Source organism: Tupaia chinensis, unplaced genomic scaffold (genome assembly GCF_000334495.1).
Source record: "Tupaia chinensis unplaced genomic scaffold, TupChi_1.0 Scaffold000355_1, whole genome shotgun sequence".
NCBI lineage: Eukaryota > Metazoa > Chordata > Mammalia > Scandentia > Tupaiidae > Tupaia > Tupaia belangeri.
This window is the reverse complement of record NW_006159850.1, coordinates 4,470,131-4,476,130: the sequence shown is the minus strand read 5'-3', so window position 1 is coordinate 4,476,130 and position 6,000 is coordinate 4,470,131.

The window sequence follows — 6,000 nt, the reverse complement described above, 5'->3', positions numbered from 1 at the left end:
CCGGCTCTCAGTTCAGGGAGCTCACCGCAGGGCCCTGTGACCAGTTTTGAGAGGGGATGACTAGCACAACGCCCAGGGCCTGTCACTGAGTGAGCTTGTGACCTCCAGCCGTTTCCTCTCGGCAGAAGGGTTCTAGGCAGCAGGCCCATGGTCAGCTGGCTTCCTCCCACCTCCAGCTCCCAGGGCGCTGCTCACGTGGCCCCGACATACACTGTGCCCCTGGGGGCTCACAAACCTGCCTGCAGGCTCTGGTCCATCCACCTGGGCACAGCCAAGGCCCCACATCCTGCCATGGGGGAGGCACGCGGGAGGCGGGCAGTGGCTGCAAGGCTCCAGGACCACCTCTCCCAGCCAAGGCCTGCCAGCCAGGACAGCAGACACGTGGGGTCAGACCGGGGGTTGTACCCGTGTTCCTGGGACCTCCTTTCCCCCAGCTTGCAACCTTCAGTTTGCATGGGAATCCCGGGAGGGCACGTTCAGGCAGGTTGCCAGCCCCAGCCGGCGTTGGAGTGTCTGACTGGGACCCCGCTTTGAGAACTACTGCTCTAAGTTAAACCTCTTCAATGCCCAGAGCCCCGCCTCACCCATCGGGCCTTATCTAGTGGACACCAAACTGGCCTCAAAGGCTTTTTTTCTCTCTTGTGGTTTCTAACGTCTGCCTGCCGGCCGCCTCCTGCCCAGCAGACTCCTTTCACACCTTTCTGCTCACAGAGCAGGTGCTTACTGAGTGCTCACCTGGGGCCGGGTCAACTTGTCAGCATGGACCGTGAAGGGGCAGGAGCCCGGCTGCGTGGTCCCGAACGGCTTCCCCTAGTCACCGCACACACACACACGTGCTCACACCCAGGCTGAGGGGCGTCACCTCGTCCCTACTAACAGCAGGAACTGGGCCCAGGCAGGCGAGTGGTTCCAAGCGTCACCGCTGGCAGACACGGAGGGACTCGCCCAGTCTGTCACTGCAAGGGCTGCTCTGGGACGTCACACGCTCCTGCCCTCACTCCGACAGAGACCAGATGGAGGAAGTGCCGCTGGACGGATGCAGGGAGGGAACGAGGAACCCTGGTTCCCGCGGGAGGAGGTTCCCACAAGCCCGCTCCCCACCTGAGGCTCGGACACCAGGATCCATTCCCACACGGGTCGGAGGCCAGGCGGGAGCTCGGCGTTGGCAGGGCCCTGCTCCCTCCAGAGGCTCCAGCTGCCTCGGCTGTGGCTGCATCGCTCTAGTCTCTGCCTCCGTCTTCATGTGGCCATCTCCTCTGCATCCTCTCTTCTGAGCCCCCCCCCCCATAATCCAAGGGGAATAACTCATCCCAAGGACCTTAACTTAATGACATCTGCAAATACGCTCACAGGTCTGCTGTGGACCTGTGGGGGCCACCACGCAGCCCCCTGCACCTGGTGCTGGGATGTGTGTGGGCAGTCACTGACCGAGGACCTGTGTGCTAGGCCCTGGGGACTTGGAGGTGAGAGACGGTCTCTGTTCTGGTCAGGAAGAAACTAACAATCCCAGCCCAGTGGGGAAGATTGGGCCCCAAGACCGGAGGAGGGAAGGGAATCTGGAAGGGCTTCCTGGAGAAGGTGCTGGAGCAGAGGAGAGGTCTGTGCAGTGGTGAAGGGCCAGGGGGATATTCTGGGAAGTGGGGCCTCCATGAGCCAGCACTCCCAGAAGGCCCGCGGGGAGCAAGGACCCTGGGCTAGAGACCCAGGCTAGGGCTGAGCTGGGAGATGCCTTCCTCGCCAGCCAAGGGGTCACACTGGATGTCCTCCTCACGGCGTGGCTGTGAAGCCTTGTGAGATGGGCAGATGTGGAGGGACCTGGGGAGGCTGGGGGAGGGACTCGGTGGAGTTCACAGGCCCCCCCAGGCCTCTCAAAGCCCCCAAATCCTGCCTCCTGAGAAAGATAAAGAGCCCTTGCTGGCGGCTGGGGGCTTTGTACTCCTTAATCTCTGGCTGGGTGAGGGGCGCAGGCGCGTCCCTGTCCCAGCCTGGGTCCCTCATTAGCTGCCCATTAACGTGCATGACTTAGAAATTGGCCACTGGGCTGTGAAATTCCAAGGGGCTTTGATACCCACTCTCTGCCGGCACCACGGCACCACGGCACCACGGGGCTGTGTGACCTTTCCCCGAGCTACCCAGCTCCGAGGGGCGCCCCGCAGAGCCCCATCTGCAGCCTGTGGGCGGCCAGGCCAACTCTGCTCAGCTCAGCCCTGCCCCGCTCCCGCTCCTGTGCAGAAGGCATGTGGGACGGCACCAGGTCCCTGTGCCACACGGCTCTGCCCAGGAGCTTCCTCCTTTCCAGCTTCCGGGGCCAGCACATCTGCCAGGGAGCCCCCTCATACACGCAGGGGTTCCTGACAGCCTAGAGACGGCTGTGACAAAGGGCCGACAAAGGAGCCTCGGCTCATTGCCAGACTCCATGCTCAATTCTGGAGGACAGACGAGGCGGGCCCCAGGAGCCGATGGCCACCTGGCCCCTGCCTCCCTGGCTCTGTCATCGTCCTGGAAATGATGACATGTCCCAGTCTACAGTCTGCACTCCTGTTCCCACTTGGGCTTCACTTGGAGCTTCTCAAATCGCGCTCTGACCCTTAGTTACACAGAACCATGGAGGAGCTCTTCATTCTTCAGCTGCAGACCTGGCCCCGCAGCTGCAGATTCACTTGGTCTGGGGCAGGCCAGGGCATCAGTTTCTGGAAAGCTCCCCCAGGTCTGGTGCACCGAGGCGGTGTGAGGGTGCAGTTCGCGGTCCTGAGTGGACAGGGCTTCCAGCTGGCCCCCCAAGCTGTGTCCCCGAGCCCATGGCCCCTCCACTCTGCAGCAGTCAGCCCTGGACGGCTGCTTAACGGTGCCAGGTGCCGGGAGCCCAAGGCGCTGCAGGAGCAGACCAAAGCCTCTGCCTGCGCTGCGGCAGGAGCTCGCGCACTGGAAGGCACAGCCACCTGCGGCTGCTAGCCAGGACTTCAGAGCCCACTGGCTGTGTGGCCCTGAGGGACCAGGCCCCAGCCGATGAAGTCTCCGTGGGGCTCCCGGGGGCAGCCTCCTGCCCCCAGAATGTTTCGGCTGCTGCACACTCCCACACCACCCATCTAAGTCCACCACAGGAAACGTGTGGCCCTTTAGAGACAAAGACCTGGGGTGGTCAGCTGGCTGATGTCCCGAACCTCCAGCCCTTGTCTCCAGGCCCTGCCAGCCTGCTCCCGCACATGGCAGAGACCGCGAGGACGGGCTGGCGGGAAGCCTGGGTGTCCAGGTGGCCCCAAATGCAATCGGCACCCAGTAACAGGGACCTGGAGGGGTCAGGGGTCAGAGAGGAGCAGGCAGTGTAAGATGGAAGCAGAGACTGGAGGGGTGTGCAGGCAGCAGAGGGCCAGCACTGAGCTCAGGGATGCAGCCAGCAGTCACACGGGGGCCCCCGGAGGAGCACCGAGCCTCAGCATCCGCCCAGCCGGGGGGCCAGGCTTCCAATCTCCAGAACCGTAGGGGAGCAATTGTCCTTTCTATTTCTTATTTGTTTTTCTCCCCATAGGGTACATGCACTCACTGGTGAGAGACAGAAAGAGGGAAACTGAAAAAGAACCCCCCAGGTGGGATGGCCACAGCACAATCCCTTGCCTCCATCCTCCTGGGATTTGGGGCACACACACACATGCCCAATGTGATTTGCAGGCTGCCGGGTCCAGAACTCGAATTGTAACCGGTCAGGTGAGAGTCCAGTGCCACCCCCACACCAGCTGGGGCCCCAGGAGACCTTTCTCTACACCTGCTTTTGATCCTTTTGTGGAGACATCAAGAAGTCCGTGTGGCGACAGAATGAAAGTGAGTTTATTTTGGTGCAAAATCACGAAGTCCATGCGGTTTTTCGAAATGCACTGACAGGTGCACATCGCCCAGCCGGTGGCCCACGTGCTCCAGCTCCCAGTCTCTGGAGGAAGTAAGGCCGAGGTGCTAGGCCTGCCATGGGGAACGGACAGGAGCAGGCCTGGCCAGGAAGTCAAGCCACATGCACAGGCCCCAACACTGCAAGGCAGGCGGGGGACCTCCAGTGACAGGAACAGGGAAGCCGACGGCCCCAGCCCCATCGAGTTCCATTTTCTGAGAACAAGGCACCAAGTCCCTCAGGAAACAGGTGTCCCCAAGGTCACGCAGCTAGCATGGGGACAAGAGACCTCACTTCCCTGGTGTCGGCCTCATTCCACCACATCTGGTGTTAGGATGATGTTACGGTAGGGGCTGAAGAAACCGACCTAGTTTACGAAAATATTTCCTGAATGATTTCAATCAGCCCAACATGGAGAGCTGAGAGCTTAGCTACAGCCTAGGCTTCCAACTTCTTTAAATCAGATGTGCTGCTGAGGCAGGCCCGGGGCCCCAGGAGCCTGGCCCTGACCTGCTGTCTCATAGCTGGCCCTCGCCTGGTTCCCAGGAGCCAGAGACACACCGGCCACCCTGGCTGGCAGGGTCCCGAGGAGCAGCCCACTTCTGGGGAGGCCTGGCATGGACCACAGGCTCCCTAGCAGTGACGTCCAAGCCGCTGGTTTAGATGCCTAGAAGCTGCAGACCCCTCCTGCCCACACGAGCAAGGGCATGTCTGGTGTGACTTGGGATGCACTGTGAGAATGTCAGCTGGGGGCCCCCACGAGGCCTCCCAAGTCCCAAGGTGACCTTCCAAGGCAGAGCTGGTGCTGGCGGCTCTGCCCTCTCCCTCGGCCTGTACTTTTTTCTGCCATGGCCCATCGGCACCACGATCAGCACCCCGCAGCCTCTCTCTCCCCTCTCCGGTCAGTCTACCCTCGCCTATGACGTGCAAGCTGGTGTGTGCCGGTCAGCACGCAGGGGACACACTGGCCAGGGAGGGACGGGACAAGGCAACGGCTCCTAGGTATGACTCCCAACGCACGAGCAACCAAAGGGCCAAGCAGAAAAACCGTGAACGAAAAGTTTATGCTTCAAAGGACATCAAGGTGAGAAGAGAACCCACGGAATGAGGAATGTCTGCAAGTCACAGATCTGTGAGGAACGTGTAGCCGGGATACATGAGGAGCTCTTCAACTCAGCAAGAAGACTGTGAAAGACACGCCCCAGTGGTCTGGGGCAGATGAGCCCACAGCATCCACCTGCTAGCTGCTGCAGTCAAAGATGGGTGACCACCAGTATGGGGGACGGGCCATCTCTGAGCTCTTGTACTCTTGCTGGTAACATTACAGTGAGCTGCTTTGGGGAAAAGTCTGGCAACACCAAACTTTGGGGCGGCAGGTGGCATAGCGGCTGGGCCACTGAACTCCCACATGGCCGACCACGGTTTGAATCCCAGACCTGGCGGCTTGCTTTCTCACTTTCTCTCTCTGTATCCCTCTCTGGTCAAATTAAAGTAAATAAATTAATAAATAGTTAAATAATTCTTTAAAAAAACATTTGGCAACACCTCAGAAAGTTAAATATGGAGCTGTGACTTCACGCCTAGGGACGGGAAATGTGTCCACACACAAGCTTGCATGTGCTCACAGCAGCACTGCCCACGGCAGCCAGGAGGGGACCCCCGAGGTCCATCAGCTGAGGACCAGAGCAGAACGGCCCATCCGCCGATGGACAGCGCTCAGCCGCGAGGAGCGAGTGCCAACCTGTGGGCGAACCCCAGACGTGGTGCTGAGGGCACGTGGCCTGCGGAGGTCGGGGTGACTGCTACTGCGGGTGGGCTTTCTTTTGGGGGTGGTGGAAACGTGCTGGAATTAGGTAGTGAGTGAGACAGTTGTGTAACCTGTGAACACACTAAAACCCACAAGATGGTACTTTGCATGGGGACTTTTAGGGTATGTGAATTTTATCTTTTTTGTCATTGTTGAAGTTTTTGCCATAGGGTGCGTGTCCACGCCACAGAGAGGCAGAAACAGTGAGAAAGGGAGCATGGCCACACTCAATCCTCCTCCGTCCTCCTCTCAGATCTGGGGCACGCATACACACACACCTGGCATGATTCTCAAGCTGCCAGGTCTGGGACATGAA